The 18,445-nt window shown below is 36.3% G+C and overlaps 1 non-coding gene across 1 annotated transcript; it reads right to left on the minus strand.

The window, feature by feature from the left end:
* Positions 1–3,633: 3,633 nt before the first annotated feature.
* Positions 3,634–3,704, minus strand: Trnag-gcc (transfer RNA glycine (anticodon GCC)). The gene has a single exon. It is a non-coding gene; the product is annotated as a tRNA-Gly (tRNA).
* Positions 3,705–18,445: the final 14,741 nt, after the last annotated feature.

An 18,445-nucleotide genomic window follows, 5' to 3' on the forward strand; every position in this document is an offset into this window, starting at 1 on the left:
GCTTTCGATAGCAAATCAGATTGAAGCGAGGCTCCAAAGTCAACAAACAAGCGCGCATTTCATAATTAGAGCGATCGAGTTCTCTCGAGATCTAGCACAAGTCTCGCGTTACGAAAGGAACCAGTGAATGACAGACTGACAGAGAGTGCGTTTTTATATATGTTACCTTTTTAACTTTTGCGACATTGATTTACCATTTAATTTTTCGATATGTTCAAGGTTTCAAAACGCTATCAATTTTAAATATTTTTCAAAACTCCCATGGCACACCTGCAAATCTCTCGCGGCACACACAGTTTGAGAATCACTGTTGATCTCGGTGAACAACTGTTTGCACTAATTTGTCTTGGTTCATTTATCAGATAGATAGGGTAATACATGTTGGCTCTTGTCCTTTTAACATTTTCTTGTAGCAAGATTATATGAAGACTTCTCATTTGTCTTACGAACCATTCAGCAATTCAGATATGGGATAGTACATCTCCACAACGGGTGTGATTCGCATAAAGCAAAACAAAACTGTACATGAAAACTGAATTAATCAACTCCAATAAACTATTAAACCTAAAAGTATTCCATGTCAATTTTCATATGATTATAAAACCATAGGACTCATTATGCCATCAATTGGTACCTATCTTGCTCAACCGTTTCTACCCTGCCATCAGCATTTTGATTTGACCGCAATGAAGGTAATAGTATGGCTACATGAATTTTTCACCACGAAATCTGGCGCCACATGGTTGCAGTATTGCAGGGAAATGTCGGCATAATGCATGAGAAATGACATCCCATTTATTTGTATTGGATTGTGCCAATTTGATTATCATAAAAGTTCCTAGTATTTCTGCGTATCAACGCTAAAGAACCTTGAATACGTTTTGCGAGAGATATCTCTAGTTATCAACAATTAATTCCAGCTAGTGGTATGTTCAAATTTCAATATGTATTTTGCAGGAATATAATAACAATTACTCACTGCCATTTCACAATTTCCGAGTATTTAGCAGACAACTTGGCTAAAACTTTAAATTGAAAATAACAGAGACAAGAATATGTTTGTAATTAAAAAACTGGGAGGTAATGTTAACGAATATTCATTCCTCGTTTCTTAAAAAAATAGGCGGCGCTTTAACCCAGTGTGCAAATAGGTAACTTTCATTTTATCATCGCTTAAGTGCACAAAGCCATGTTACGAGCAACTGTCTCGTGTTTTATTTGCAGTTAAAGGTTTCCTCAGTCGAGATAAAAATACTAAAATGGAGACAAATATTTCAAAATAATTACACATTTCGACGATATATTTTACTAGACCCTTTTGTATCAGGATATGCAATGATATTTTAATTTTTTAACTGACGAAAAATAACTTTGCACGATGCAAATGTTAACAATGTAGAATGCCAAAAATTTAGTAGTTCGGGTAGTGTGACTTTCTCATAGATTTAGGAAAACTTACAATGTTTTCATCTGTGACGTTTGTGAAAACCAGTGAGAAATTGTTCCAAAATTCATATCAGTGGTAACTCTCTCCCCGAAAATATGTTGCATGTAAGTTTTGTTTAACTTATGATCATTCCTTTAAGTTTTTTAAGGAGATAATTTTAAGCTCAAGACTTTTAACACTCACGTTACCCTCCCCTTCATGATACATATACAGTTCAGAAATAAACAGCACTTTGTAATGTCCAATTTAACTTCGTTGCTCGAAATCATCAAACATTAGTTACTGACTCGTTTGCTTCAAAACGCCTTTATTTATTTACTTTTTGGAAAAAATAATGTATGTAACAAATGCGACATGCTTATAGGTAAAATAGTCCTCCTAATGACAGTATACGTGTGGGACCCCAAGTGGCCAAGTGGCCAAGTGGTCTAAAGCGCTCACCGTTATGGATCACTGCCATCTCATCTCTGTCAGCGTGGGTTCTAGTCTCGGATTCGGCCAATGTGGATATGAGAGAAAACTTGCCAGTAGCTTCTCGAGGGTCTGTGGTTCTTTCCGGGGATTTCCCTTGTTCTCCTCCAGCATTTATACTGGCCACCATATATTGCTGCACAACTGCGTTAAACCCTACAACAACAGTATGCGTGCTGATTGATTCTGCTATTAAACAAGAAGATTTAGCACTTAACTATGAATTAAATGTTTCAAACATTACACTCAGTATGAATATTGATAACATCAATAATTTAATCGACACATTTTAATATATAATTTATAATCATTTTGGTCTTATTCAATCATCTTAATTTAACTACCTCACTGCCTTTACTGTCTTGATACCTAGGATTATAGATTTTACTTGGTAGCATAATAGATTTAATAAAAGATAATATGAAGTGTACAAAATCAATATTATAAATATATAAATAATTCTAGTGTATGGCATTAACAAATGGGTCCATTTTAAAAATATAACAAAACCAAGATGATTAAGAATGTCTAATTTAAAAACTTGCATCTGGCAATGAAAACAGTATTTGTGATAGTTGGCCAAGTTGAAATGTAACGTCTTTGACGGCCATTAGTGTAATGTATTTGTGAGGTTTTCAAAAGTTGCTAAATTTTTGCAAATACACAATTTGTTATGTAATTATTTATTGGTTTGTTTGGACACAAAATAATTCAGACAGCAAAGGATTTGTTATAATAAATAATGACAGATAATGAGTGCCCACTAAAACTAAATGTGAGAGATCCGAAATGGAAGATTCTATGATGCAGCTCGGTTCAGGTTAACCGCACCAAGTTTTCAAAACTTGAGCACATCATAACACTTTTATTGCAATAATAAAGTGCCGAAAGAAAATCTGACAGTAACGTGCAGACCACAAAGTTCAGATGACAGGGTGCTGAAGCAGCCAAATGTGTTGTTATAGCACAATTATTGCATTATGTACTATTATTTTCATTTTCCCTCAAAAATGGTGCGTGTCCCCCTTCATTTTCATTGTATTCTTTATGCAGGATAAACAATTGTAACATCTGTACCTTTAATTTTGGACGTGTGTTTCAGTTTGGAAGGCTTCATATTTATCAAGGTTTTGTCCAATCTGTTATCATTTACAATCTTACAAAGTTTGATTTACACCGGAGGTCCATATAGTAGCGAGTATGATGAGACGACGCTAATATTTACATTGCAACGAGCACATAATAAGCTATTATTTTTGGTATTTCGTTAATGCTTGATATAGAATTTGGTATTGCATTTCATCATACGTGAATTCACTCATCTAATCCATTAATTACATCTCATCCAGAGGCTGCTTGAAACAAAACAGTATCGATTTGATCTCCTTTCTTCTCGATTTCATCTCGTGTCATTAGAATGATTTTCTGTCATATACGACTCTGATATTGTTCTCGATAGTTTATCCAGCCATATCAGGTTCATTGTTTTTACTACCGTCTCGATCTTCCTCCGATGAGAGCACATGCACAATCCACTCGCATATAGTATAATGTTCTAGTTTAACCGGCTAACATTCAATGTAAATATATTAATGTAGCGTCATTGTAAGCAGCGGAGTAAATGCTGATATTAGAAAAGCCATATATAAAAACACTAAATGTGTCATAGTGCAGAATTTGAATCTATAACTTTCGACTCTTAATAAAATTTAAAATGCATCGGCCGGGAATCGAACCCGGGCCGCCCGCGTGGCAGGCGAGCATTCTACCACTGAACCACCGATGCAGGTTTTGCAATATTACGCAGACTCAATTAATGAAAAGAAAATATTGACGCTTTGAAGCACTTTTGTGCTAATGTTTTAGCTGTCATCCAAAACCACAACAAATACTCGTTTATAAGAATGCGATGAATTAGCTGAAATGTATAGAAATAATTCCCTAAACGGAAATGTATCTCTTTTCGTCAAATTGCTATGATCGAATATCAATATACAAAACTGAATTCGAAAAGGCTTGCTCTCACGTCGTGCTTATACTTCCATCTGATCAACACAAATATTTTGGTTTCTGTCTCTAATATACTCTGCATTTGTGAATGAATTTTTGCTATTTTCATTTCCTGTTACCACGTGAAAGCAACCTAGTTTCATACTCGGCTAAAGTCATAAAAGCGCCTCAAGCGACCTCCTTGTTGCGTTAACCACGAGTTTGATTGATAAGACGGCTCACTGTTTGGAGAATCGGCAATATCACTGTCATTCGACGAAAATCACTGGTGACTATTTAGACCAAACCATGTGGCTTTTATAGAAGGATGACTGGTTTGTACCAAAACAAAAACATGTTAGGTCACTTCAAAGATTTGCTAACCATGGGTAAGAAAAAAACGGCTGATCAAGCGCCAAAATGCGCACACGGCCTGCCGTCGATTGAAAATGACATGTTCATTTCATCCTCCTGCACTGCAGTTCGAACGAATACAAAATTTCAATAATGTTCCGTTTCTGCTCAAAGAACGTTTTAATTTATTAGAAGGGACCTTTTAAGCCAGTTTCAGCAGAAAGGACCAAAAAACGCTGACAGCTGGCGGTACGAGTGAGAAAAATCGGATCATTAGAAAACAATTGTTTTAAAGATCAAGCATATTTCCACAAATACCTTTTCTGTTGTTCATTTCTCAGTCTGTTTTCTTAAAATAATCCGATTTATTCATACCGTCTAAGATATAATCTGCTGATGCATTAACATGCAGATAAATTATAATGAAGGTTCATATTACTGACCTTTTTCAAGTAGTTTATCTTCAAGTTTTATGGATATTAACTTTTAATCAGCACTATATAAATAGGATTATGCTGATGCCTCTTGTAACCTCTTACATAGGCGCTAGTATTATTATTATTAGTAGTAGTAGTAGTAGAAGTTATTGTTGTATTGTTGTTGTTATTGTTATTAAGCTGGAAGTATTACAGTTTAATCTGTTTTAGTGATACTATACATTATCATAACTCTCCCCTTTATTATTAGTTGCACTAGTAACAAGTAATAAAATACGAGTCCGATGGTAAACACAGCTTGTTATAAAAAAAATGTATCCAGGTGATACAAATACCGTCAGCACAATTTCTATTGATTGCATTTTTAGGGCGCGTTAGCACTGTTAAGCTATTTAGCGCCATACGAAAGGTTATATGTAGAATTATTTAAAATAGATGAATGGTTTCTTATCGACAAGCGATAGAAATGTCAAACAGTTAAAAGCTAAACGAGGAGATGATGAGAGTAATATATAATGCTTCCCAATCAACGGGGAATGTAAATGGCGCATGCTAATGAAGATTTAGATGAAAAGGTATGAAGCACGGTATGTACATTACATACGATTGTCACAGCATAAAAGTTATATCTTATTATAAGTGTATACTTCTTTCAGACACTCCAACATACAAGAAACATCTTGCAAATGGGTTATAGGTCGAAAAACTTTATGATAAAGTGCTTAACAGTGAATGGTTCAATGAAGAATCGCACTCTGGTGGGTCTTCGCCCTTTAGTATGGTGGAGTGGGTTGTATGCCTATCACCAATTCGAATTCTTGCAACGACTACCTCCTCCCTACGGATGGTTCTGTAGGAAGGAGTCCATTCTCCTACGATTGGCTTTGATTGCGTGAAGTTTATTATTCACTGCTTCATTCCATGTTGCCTGCCACTTCTGACGTAAAATCTCTTTGATACTAGGTTTAAAATCAGTATATGGTATATTAAAATCAGATGGTTCTTGAGTTAAGGACATTTTAGCAGCGCGTTCTGCTTTTTCATTACCTTTAATACCAACATGGCTAGGTAACAAACAGTATACGATATTGTGGGAGGTACTCAGCTTAGTATTTTTAACGAGAACATTGGTCAGCAATGGGTTCTCCAGTTTTCTATTGTGTAATGACTGAAGTACTGATTGATTGATTGTAATTTTTACGGTGCATCAGTTCTCTTAGGTTATTTAGCGCCATACAAAGGGTTATGTGTAAGATTATTTAAAAGAGATAAAAGGTTTCTTATCGTCCGGCAATAGGAATGACAAACAGTTGAAAGCAAAATGATATGATGGTAAGGGTAATACATAAAACTTCCCTATCAACCGGGAATGTAAATGGTGTGTGTTAATGGAGATTTAGATGAAAAGGTATTGAGTATGAAGAACGGTACATCCATTACATATAAATACTCAAGGTGATAGCATAACAATTCTAGTTTAGAATAAATGTCTACTTCTTTCAGGAATTTTATAATACAAGACACGTTTATTGTATCAGAAAGTTCCTTCATTTCATGAACATTGTAGCACTGATTGTACATAGGTTGGAGGTCCAAACACTTAATCAAAAGGCTTAACAGTGAATGGTTTATTGCAAGAGACGCACTCTGGTGGGTCTTCGCCTTTTAGCATATGGAAGCGGGTTATATAAGTATGACCAATTCGAATTCTTGCAATGACTACCTCCTCCCTACGAATGGTTCTGTAGGAAGGAGTCCATTCTCCTAGAGTTGGCTTGATTGCATGAAGTTTGATATTCACTGCTTTATGCCATGATGCCTCACCCTTTTGACGCAAAGTCTCTTTGATACTAGGTTTAAAATCAGTATAGCGTATTTTAAAATCAGCTGGTTCTATGGATAAGGCCAGTTTAGCAGAGTGATCCTTTAATACCAATATATATGGGTAACTAACCCTATGCTATATTGGGGGAAATACTCAGCTTGGTATTTTTTATGAGAATATTGGTTAATAATGGATTTTCAAGTTTTATATTATGTAGTGATACTGATAGTGAGTCGGAGAAGATGATGCTGTTTAAAATACGTTTTATTTTCTCTCGGTATATTGCATAGCAAGGTCTATTGCTCCGATTTCGGCTGGAAAAAAATCGATGCATCATTTGGTAAGCGAACCCTTGTTGTTGTGTGTTCTCCACTAACGAAGACTGCAGCATCCTTTTCCTCATCCTTTGATCCATCAGTATAAATTCTTTTGTAGTTTGAAAATTTGGTGAGGAATTCATGATAAGAGTTGTGGGCGATAGAGGGGTTTATCTCAGATTTGTTTCCATCGTGTAGCGTACAAAGTACTTTTAGTTGTTTAAGTAGCCAGGGATGTGTTTCGGAGGTGGATGTTTATTGCTTCTTCTTTCTCCCTATAATATTTCAATTACAATAAAAATTGTGGGTACTGATTTACTGATTTAATATTTAATTTATGAAACTCGTTGAATAATATCTAGCTTCGCTCGCCAAAGCTGGACATTATTCAATTCGTTTAATAAATTCAGTATTAAATTAGAATTACACCAATACAGTTACTCCACATTAGAACTTCCATAAGCGTACCCATGTAGACCGCTGTTAATTATTTATCATGGAGACATGGTATAAATTCTAAAATCCAGTCATGTCTCCTTTTCAGAATGTTTGCTCCTACACTACTCAAACTATTCAGTGTTATGTATATCTAGATATATTGTAACTCCTGTACATGCTTTAATCTACGTTTTGCACTTTTATTCAGTGCTGTAGGTAATAATAATTATCTATAGATGGATTTCGTACATGCGTGGGCCTAGTCTAACATATTAAAGAACGCAAAATCGAGCCGAATCTATAAATATATGCTTACGTATTGTGTTGACAATTACTAATAGAACGATCAGTAAATATGTTTACGAGATTCTGTATTTTTCCACTGGACAGATTTGGCAGTTGGTATTTTAGAAGAATTGAGTTAAGTCTTATTGGAGGAGTTTGGTCACATAAATATGTATTTTGAAATATTTGAGTAGCACGATCTGTCACGTGGGGTCCGTTGCTATATATAGTCGTAATAAACTCTTGAATTCATATTTATGGAGAAAACTGAACAATCATATAAAAATAGAATGGGACTACATTCGTGGGTACTGAACCGGAGCTATTAATTGTGACCCGATTCCAGTAAACACCTCGGTTCGGGGAAGGTAGAATATCGCAAAAAATGGCTTGGATGTCAAAACTTTTCAATTACATCAGCCTGTTTAATCCACGCTGTTTCGCAGAATCGTCATCTAGGTAAAGGGTTTGTGTTTGCACTGTAAGCATCACGTGATGTCAAAAGCCTTTGGACGTGAAAATTGCAGATATAAATTTGGGATTGGGGTGCATAAACTTCTGCTATGAACTGCCATTGAGTTCTCTGGTCAAGTGGATAATAGTCCTATGCTTTATTTTAATAAAGGTGTCAAACAATATGGACCTTTTTGCCCTCACTTGTGTATGTTATTTTTCGTAATTTTGTTTTTAATACTAGACCGGTGATTGCAGCATTAAATTTGTGCATAAACACTTGCCACTGACCTCTAAGCAATCATTTTCTTTATTCCGGTGCTTTGAGCGGCATCTAGATTTTTAAAGGTGATGAAATGGGTTATGATTATATCCTAGATCAGTTATTCCGAAAAAGTTATTCTTGGCCCCGGTAGTTTAGATTTGTACTTTTACACGAGTTGACTCTGACATTGGAGAGTGACATCGGTTATTTATTATTACGTTCTTACATAATGAATATTAGAACTCGTACATTGCACCTATGAAAATCAATTTTAGCGATATATCTGGCGACAAATGAACCGGGAATTGTATGTAATCGTATGTGCCTGAAATTCTTAAGTATTATACATAACAGTCTAATGTACATAATGGTTTGTGCACCAACTAACACTGCAAATATCAGTCATATTCCGAAATGTTATAATTCTTTCTAAATCCGACAGGCTACACATATCGATATAAATTGCAGTCGTAACTAAGCTCTACAAAGTGACCGGATGGGGAAAAGTGCCTGGATTTCAACCCAGACTATTGTATTTCCTTCTTCTTTTGTAACAACGTGAATGAAATATTCATTGCGATCACCAATATTTGTGTCACAAATTCGTACCATTCCCAGAAGATCCTTTTTTCGAGATACCTGAATCAAACTTGACACATTGATGAAAATACTGCAACTATATAAAATGTTTTATTTTATTTTTTGGTGAGGGGTATTTCAGTTCGAAAAAATAAAAAAGACTGTCGCTATATATGTATAGCTTGAATCTATACTATTTTTCATTCTTTCTTTCTTTCTTTGATTTAGGGACAAATGTGCTTACGACACAACTAATTAGCGACCACTTAATTTTCATGTACGGTCTGGGATTTTCTTTCAAATCAGAATAGTTTTGTTTTTCATTACCGGACAAGGAATGTAACAATAATAGGTAGCTTGCAATTTTATGCATCAACAAAAACAAAAACTAAAACAAAACAGCAAGTGATGGATTTTACAATCTTCCTCATTACTATTTTGTTATATGTCCCTTACAATAAATATCATGTATTCTTTCTGGAATGGACAGGTATAAACTTACTGACTGCTAAATTACAACTAAAGCTCGCATCGAGTGGCCGAGTGGTCTAAAGCGCTCTCCGTTACGGATCACTTCAATCTCACCTCTGTCTGCGTGGGTATGTGAGAAAGTTTGCCAGATTTCCCGGGTTCTTCCTCCACCATTAATACTGGCCTCCATGTATAGCATATCGTGTGCTGAAAAATGGCGTTAAACCCCACAACAACAACGCATCAAGACATCTGTGAATCTGATCTTATCTGTATTTCTCTGCAGTCAGAATTGCAAGGACCTCTTTTTTTGATAATATTAATACCCGTGCTATGGGATGCCAGTAGAAACATCTTCATGTAATTATCCAACTTACACGATTGTTCTGATGGCCTGCATGGTTACAGCGTCCTCTTGGGATGCGGGAGATTGAGGGTTCGAACCCCAGCCAAGTCATACCAAAGACATATAAAAATGGTACTAACAAGCTGTCTTGCTCGGCGCTCACCATTAATAGGTTAGTATAAGGACTTGTCGGCCTGGTGTCAGGACAATGTGACTGGGTGGAACACGATGACATATGTCTACGAAATGCTAAACATCATTATTACTGTCACGCAACATATATCATAGCGATATGACTGAAACATTGTTAAAGCTACGTTAAAAATCCAAATCTCTATCACACACACATAAATATCTTACGCTTAAAGACACGTGGTGGAGAGATTTACCATTCAGAAAAAGTTCAATCTCGCTTTCCATATCCACATTTTCAAACTCTTCTATTTGGTGATCTGTTAATATCCCATATATTGCAGAAACATAATGCCAAGTCATGTTGGCATAAATGGTAACGAAAGGGCAGATAGAGCGGCCAAAACTTCCCTGCAGTCACCCGTTTCAGACTGGTAGTTTAATATACTAATTTAAGATATTGTATAAATCAGTACAAATAAACAAAGAAAAATATGTGGAATGAAAACTCCACTCACAGAATTAAGAATGTGGCTCGTACAGAACAACTCGAAGAGATCGGGTCGTATTGTTCCAATCTCGTATCAAAACCCATGATTCATTTATACTTTCTAAAGAAAGAAACTCGACCGAGGTGTTTACTCTGCCATTGCCAACTGAACTTAACGTTTTGTTAGCACCATCTAGACAACTTGTGTTTCTTTAAAACACTACAACATGTTGAATACTCTCCAGAAATTTCAGACTTTGTGGTTACAATACTTGAAACAAACGAATGGATCACCGTTGACGTACACTATATAACATTTATGTCAGCCTTTCCAGACTGATGGACTACAAGAGTTGCATTAGAGTATAAACCCTTTCATGGATGCAGGATGTCTTTGACCACTAGTGGATATTGAGTTGTCTCTCAGTTAAGAAAAACGTATACTCACTTCTTAAAAGACCGTTCTTCAAGCGAAAGTGTTCGGCGCCAGTACTTTTCTTGCAGCAACGGACTCTTCTACACAACCGTTTATGACAACATCATTTTTATATAAGATAAAAAAACTGATTCTGGGGAAGACTTTTTGTGTACCGTTGGGTGCCTAGCCATAATGGCGGAAAGGATAATACAATGACAGATTGGACATTCTAGACACCATTTCAGTTTCCAAATGGAATATTCCATTTACTGCCTTCAAATAATGTATAAAATCAGCATGTTTGGTATACTAGGCAAAACATTTGGAATCAACACTGCACAAACCTAAGAACACCAAAACCATCATGGGTGAGTGGCATGCATCGTATAGAACAAATCTGTCTTATAAGGTGGTATTGTGCCAATCGCAAATGGGATATACTTGACTCATGCATGCTCCTTGAACAGTGAACCTCGACAGGAGTATTAACATATCCTTGTACACTGACAGTGGGATACATTCTTATTAAGTGTATTGATTTACACCACGTGAGACAAGTGTTTGGACTTTAACTGCTTGAAGAAACTAAAAAGCACGTACCAACCTATAATCTTGGAATTTTTAAAAGACTGTTGTTAGTATAGTAATTTTAATTATGTGTAAAGAATTTTACGTGTGTTACCTTTATCTGTTTTTTTATGTATATTGTACAGAATTTTTTCATCTTTGCGATTTATAATTTATATTGTTTAACCCCGTTTTTGTATTTGGTGCTTTACAGCACGAATATCGAAAGTGTTATTCTCCAAGGAAACATCTGTATCACTCCAAAAGAAAACGAAAGAAAGACAGGATTGTGTGGGGGACAATACGTCAACATATTCAAAGCAGAGAACTTGAGTCATAGAGTTTAAGTCTTGGAGAAAAAGATGACGAATCACAAGCAACATATAGCACTAATGGACCTCAGACTATAAACGAGAAATTGAAAGACAATTTATATGAGTTAGATGAAAGAAATAATACGAAAGAGTGTTCTCGAAAGGTGGTAAATCTATTGAATAGTAAACTGGGCATGACCGTAAAGGAACGTGATATAGAGCATTGCCCAAAGACTTCGCAGATTTCACAATAATGCTAATAAACACGTGAGTTGTCAAACCATTTTAATGATGTAGACGCTGGATTTTTTGAGAATAAAGGATAACCTTTGTGGGATAACTGATAGCCATAAGGGACGAATTCACAAAGCGAACAATATACTGTAATATTAAATGAACTAAGGTAGATCGTATTGAAGAATGGTAGAAAACGCAGAACTGGAGACAGTAACTATTTTCGAGGATGTAGGTCTGCATCGGATACGTTTGTCAACTTTGAACCGATCATAATTTAACGTAATTTGATTAGAAGTGTACTGTGTTTTATGGTATTCATTTTTTGCCAACTATTTATTGTGGATAATCAATAGAAATGCTTTGCTTTGTTTGCAAATTCGTATAATGAAAGGGGAATATCCACTATTTATTGTCGTGATCAGGACCTGACAAAGCTAGCTATGTTATAGCTAGAATCTGTCTGGATCTTAAATTGCTGCTATAAAGATTGCTTTTTTTAAATGTCATTGGAGATACACTAAGGGCTGGTGAAAAGGCATTCTGAAATGAGAGAACGGGTAACACAACTTCCGAGTAGATTTAATGTTTATTTTTCTTCTAATAGACCTATAAGAAGAAATGACACTGTTTGCTAGAGTATAAGAGTGTGTAGTTGCGTGGGGTGCTGGCAGAGTGTACCAAAACAATACAACACCGGTCGATAGAAAATTTAATTCGTGTCTTGATGAATTTAAAATTAGGGGTTTGTTATATCATAATATTTGTCTCAGACAGTGCTGAATACGTGCTCTTTCCTTTTGATACTAACGCAAGAAATGTAGATGAAATGATTTTAATTGCCTGCGTAAGAAACACAGGGTTGAGCTATATACTTAAATGAAAAAATACTATATTAATAAATGATTTTATAAAATGTTTGAAATCAACTAGAAAGGAAGTGGAGTAAATGATGGATTTTGTATGCGGAGGAACATTTTTATCAAATGGTGATTTTAGTCCGTTGCCTCGTTAGATCAAATGTAAAAGCTGACTTAAACTCTAACCAGTTGCCCATCTTCTTTTTTTTCTTCTTCTTCTTCATCATCATCATCATCTTCTTCTTCTTCGTCTGCTTCTTCTTCTTCTTCTTCTTCTTCTTATTCATCATCTTCTTCTTCTTCGTCTGCTTCTTCTTCTTCTTCTTCTTCATCTGCTTCTTCTTCGTCTGCTTATTATTATTATTATTATTATCCAATGAAAGGGAAATATTTCTGCATCTGAAAGTTGGGGTGGAAAAGTGGTTTCCCTATGCTAGTATCTAAATCTAACTTTAAATATGCAGACATAAAACTTTTCAGCTCATCAGCCTTGCATGGCCCATAAATAATTGCATCTTTGCTTTGTTATCGTATACACATGGAGATTTTGGTCACTGTTTCACAGTTTCCAACCTTATACTAATCACATAATTTCATGTCTGAATATGGTCTATGGATGCGTCCTCGTTGCATGCGGTTAGAGGCGACTGAGTGGAGGCAACTTGTTTGCCGTGGGTCACTTTCTATTCATAGAGAAGATTCGGGTAGTTGAAGGGATAAGAAGTCAAAGGTTGCCTCTCCAATGGAACACACTACTTTGGCCTTAGCATCAGCAAGACGGGTAGTCAGAAGGGTCCAGTCTAATCAATCTGCACGACGGGTGGTAAGAAGGGTCAAATCTAGCCAATCTGCACGACAGGTGGTAAGAAGGGTCCAGTCTAATCAATCTGCACGACGGGTGGTAAGAAGGGGCCAGTCTAATCAATCTGCACGAAGGGTGGTAAGAGGGGTCCATTCTAGTCAATCTGCACGACGGGCGGTCAGAAGGGTCTCGTCTAGTCAATCTGCACGACGGGTGGTAAGAAGGATCCAGTCTAATCAATCAGCACGACGGGTGGTAAGAAAGGTCCAGTCTAGTCAATCTAGACGACGGGTGGTAAGAAAGGTCCAGTCTAATCAATCTGCACGACGGTGGTCAGAAGGGTCCAGTCTAGTCAATCTGCACGACGGGTGGTAAGAAAGGTCCAGTCTAATCAATCCGCACGACGGTGGTCAGAAGGGTCCAGTCTAGTCAATCTGCACGACGGGTGGTAAGAAAGGTCCAGTCTAATCAATCTGCACGACGGTGGTAAGAAGGGTCCAGTCTAGTCAATCTGCACGACGGGCGGTCAGAAGGGTCTCGTCTAGTCAATCTGCACGACGGGTGGGTCTGGTGGGTTCACAGACTGACACAGTCGTTCATAGCCCGAATAATAAAAACCAGTTAAGGACGAATATTACAAAATCACTGTTTGGGAATTATGACGGCCTGCTAGGTCTCGTGGGTTCACAGACTGACACAGCCGTTCATAGCCCGAATAATAAAAACCAATTAAGGCCACAAAAAATTAAAATAGGAAAATAGGAATTAATTAAAACAGGACTCCATAATAACATACAAACAACCATAAAACAAGTTTTCATTCCAAACCAATAAGATAGGGAATCAAAATAAATAAGGAATTCATGAATAAAAAAAAAAAGGAAAAGAAAAAAAAAAAATCTCATATGTGTAAGTTTTGGGGTCTTAATAAGGGTATCCCTGATGGTCTATTCTTGCGACCACCTTATGCTTTCTATTTTTGGGATTACATAGTTATATCTAGGTTTATCTTAGCTGTCACCTATGTATAGAGAAAAGAGTTGTTTTAGCTGTTGGTTAGGATGTTAGGAGAAGGATAGGTAAGGAGGAGTGGAGTAGGATTTTTATTTTCACCACCTACCCCCCTGTATATTCCTTCCTGGTTTTTGTACTAGTTGTTTTTTATGGTTGGTGTTTTTTTGATTTTATTCTTGTTATTTGTAAAGTTTTATCAGCCAGTGGATTTGTTTTGCTTATAATTGTTTGGATTTATCCTTAGTTTGTTTTAGTTTATCAGGTCCCTGAACGGTCGTGTTAGTCCGTGAACCCACAAGACCTATCCGGCCGTCCCAGTTCCTAATTAATTGTATTTCAATTTTTGTATAAAGTTCGGTTTCTTAATGAAAGTAATTCCTTAGTTTGTTTTAGTTTATCAGGTCCCTGAACGGTCGTGTTAGTCCGTGAACCCACAAGACCTATCCGGCCGTCCCAGTTCCTAATTAATTGTATTTCAATTTTTGTATAAACTTCGGTTTTTTAATGAAAGCAATTCCTTAGTTTGTTTTAGTTTATCAGGTCCCTGAACGGTCGTGTTAGTCTGTGAACCCACAAGACCTATCCGGCCGTCCCAGTTCCTAATTAATTATATTTAAATTTTGGCATAAACTTCTGTTTGTTTAAGTAAAGTAATGCCTTAGTTTGTTTTAGTTAATCAGGTCCCTGCACGGTCGTGTTGGTCCGTGAACCCACAAGACCTATCCGGCCGTCCCAGTTCCTAATTAATTGTATTTAAATTTTGTACAAATTTCAGCTTTTTAGGGAAAGGAATTCCTTAGTTTGTTTTAGTTAATCAGGTCCCTGAACGGTCGTGTTAGTCCGTGAACCCACAGGACCTATCCGGCCGTCCCAGTTCCTAATTAATTATATTTAAATTTTTGTATAAATTTCAGTTCTTTTAAGGAAATTAATGATATTGTTGTATGTGGTGTTTAAGTTGGGGTTTGTGCTATTGAGGAATTCTGGATATGTACTCGTCGATCCTATTTTATTCTGTTCCGTTTTGAAAATTTCCCTTTCTTTCCGTAATTTGTAACATATGTTAAAGATATGGTGCAGGTCTTCAGGCTCCCGACAGCAGTAACAATTTGGGTTGTGATGTTTTGGTCCTATGTGTTTTCCGTAGCTGTTGGCCAACTTGGTTTTTCCTGTATAAATTCTATTTATTACTTTTTGATCTTTCCCTTTAAGTAAAGGCGGTTTCCTATTTCTAGTGGTTTCTTTGAGTGTGGTATGTAGTTTTTTGCCTGTCTTGCTATTGTCCCAATATTCCTGCCATTTCTGATTTATCATGACTGTGATTAGGCTGTAGATTTCACTAACACTGTAAGCCAGTGGTACGTGGTTTAGCTCGCTTAGTTTTAGTTTAGCTAAGTCATCTGCTAGATTGTTTCCTTGTATGTTTATGTGGGATGGGACCCATAGGAATTCTACTTGTTGTTTATTGCTTTTTAGTTTCTTTAGTATTAAATTGGTTTTATTTAGGAAATTTTCTCTGCTGTTGGTGCTGTTATTTAGAATGGTTGTAAGGACGCTTAGCGAGTCGCTTATTATTACTGTTTGGGGTGGGTTGTTTTTCTCCACCCATTCTAGTGCTTGTAGTATTGCCCAGAATTCTGCTGTGTAGATTGAACAGTGGTCCGGTAGTCGGTGACCAACTTGTATTTTAAGTTTGGGGATTACGTATGCAGCTGCTGTTTTTGCGGGTTTAGTGGTTTTTGAACCATCTGTGTATATTTGTAGATGGTTTGCATATTTAGTTGCTAAAATTTCTGATGTTATAGTGTGCAGCTGCAGTTCTTGATTTAATTTATTACCATGTTTGGTGATAGAGGTATTGATGTTTGGATCTTCGTTATACCAAGGTTCAGGGTCGAAGTTATTGTATTTTTCTTTTTGGTTTATGTCTATGGGAAGTAGTTTTGCCAATTCGTGCACTATTTTTCCTGTTGGTACGTGGTGCTTTTGGGTGTTACTAAAGGAGATGTTGCATTTCTCTATTGCTAATAAGGTGGGGTGAGTGTTTGATTGTGTTCGTAATCGGGCTGCATATCTCAGTATTAATTCCTGTCTTCTGAGATAGAGCGGTAGCTCACCTGTTAGTACTTGGAGTTCTGCTAGTGAAGTTGATGGTAATGCTCCAGTTATTGTAATTAGGGCTTTTCGTTGTACTTGCTCTAATTTTTTTAGTTGTTTTGCTGGTGCTAGGTTGTAAACTTGGCACCCATAATCAAGTTTGGATCTTATTAGTGCCCGATATATTGCTAACAGTGTTTCCTGATTGGATCCCCAGTTCGATCCTTTAAGGCTTCTTATTAGATTGATGTCCTTATCACATCTTTGTACTACTTCCTGTATGTGTTTTCCCCAATTTAGGTGTTCGTCGAAGTACATACCCAGGAACTTCTTAAATTTAACATATTTAATTACTTGATTGTTTATTGTAAAAGTCGGTTGTGGTTTATTTAGTTTACGTGTGGGTGAAAATATTATGACTTCTGTTTTATCCTGTGACAGTTTGAACCCCCATTTGTCAGCCCATTTTCCTATGTTATTTAGACTATCTTGTATAGTTTGTATGGTTTTTTGACTGCTGGGGTTGCCAGCTTTCCATATTCCGCTGTCGTCCGCGAATTGCGAAATTTCAATTTGTGTAGTTGCCAGATTTTTATCTAGGTCATTGATCATTAAGTTGAAAAGAGTGGGACTGAGTACACTGCCTTGTGGAGTTCCATTTTCAAATGGGTGTATTTCAGAGTGTGTGTCTCCAACTCTAGTTATTATTTTGCGGTCTGTTAAAAAGTTTTCGATGAAGTTGAACATTTGACCAGTAATTCCATAGTGATTTAATTTGGCTAGTAAGCCTTTGGTCCATACTAGGTCAAATGCTTTTTCTAAGTCTAGGAATACCGCTATTAGATTCCTATCTGCTTTCCTTTTTGAGTTAAAGGCTAATTTGATCGCTGTTTCCAGTCTTATGAGTTGATCCGTAGTGGATCTTTTGTTTCTAAATCACCATTGGTTTTCGGATATTAAATTATTTTGCTCTAGGTGGCATTTTAGGCGATTAGTTATTATTGTTTCCATGATCTTGCATTTATTGTTTGTTAATGAGATAGGTCTGTATGAGCTGACGTGGTGGGGGTCCTTATTTTGTTTCAGGATAGGAATAACTATAGCAGTTTTCCATTTATCAGGTAGTATTCCTGTTTTCCAGATTTTGTTTAAGAAATTAATTATTGATTTTTTTTATGTTAATTGGAATATTTTTATACATGATATATCCGATTTTATCCTCTCCAGGGGAAGTTTCTTTTTTGGTGCTTAGTGCTTTATCCCACTCAGCAGTTGTAATATCTTTGTTTAAGTAGGAATTTTTATTGCCAAGGCCAGTAAATAGTTTACTATGGGTTCTTTCTACCTTGTTTCTATGTTGTTGAAATGAGTTGGTGTGGTTTTTATTACTGCTCATTTCTGCAAAGTGCTTAGCTAGTGTTTCAGCCTTATCTTTGTTTGTAATTGCCCCTGGTAATTTTGGTGTGCTATTATATGTTTTTCCTCTAATGGCTCTAATTTTGTCCCAGACTTGTTTGGTACTGGTTTTGATATTTATACTTTTGCAGTATTTTTGCCAAGTAGTTTCTTTGGCTTGTTTAATGATCTTTTTGAGTTCCTGTTCTTTGTTTTTGTAAGTGGTGAAATCCAGTGAGTTTCCTGTGCGTCTAAATTTACTGAGTGCTTTTTTCTTATCTTTATGTGTTTGTTGGCATAGTTCGCTCCACCACGGGACTGGTTGTTTGTTGGGGCGGCCATTTGTTTTAGGTATGCTAGATGTTGCAGCTAGATTGATAGTATTAATCAGGTTATCATAGTATGTGTTTAAATTATCATTTTCTATATCCTTGTGGTCTATTAT

Source organism: Sinohyriopsis cumingii, chromosome 16 (genome assembly GCF_028554795.1).
Source record: "Sinohyriopsis cumingii isolate HCF-2022 chromosome 16, ASM2855479v2, whole genome shotgun sequence".
Classification (NCBI taxonomy): domain Eukaryota; kingdom Metazoa; phylum Mollusca; class Bivalvia; order Unionida; family Unionidae; genus Sinohyriopsis; species Sinohyriopsis cumingii.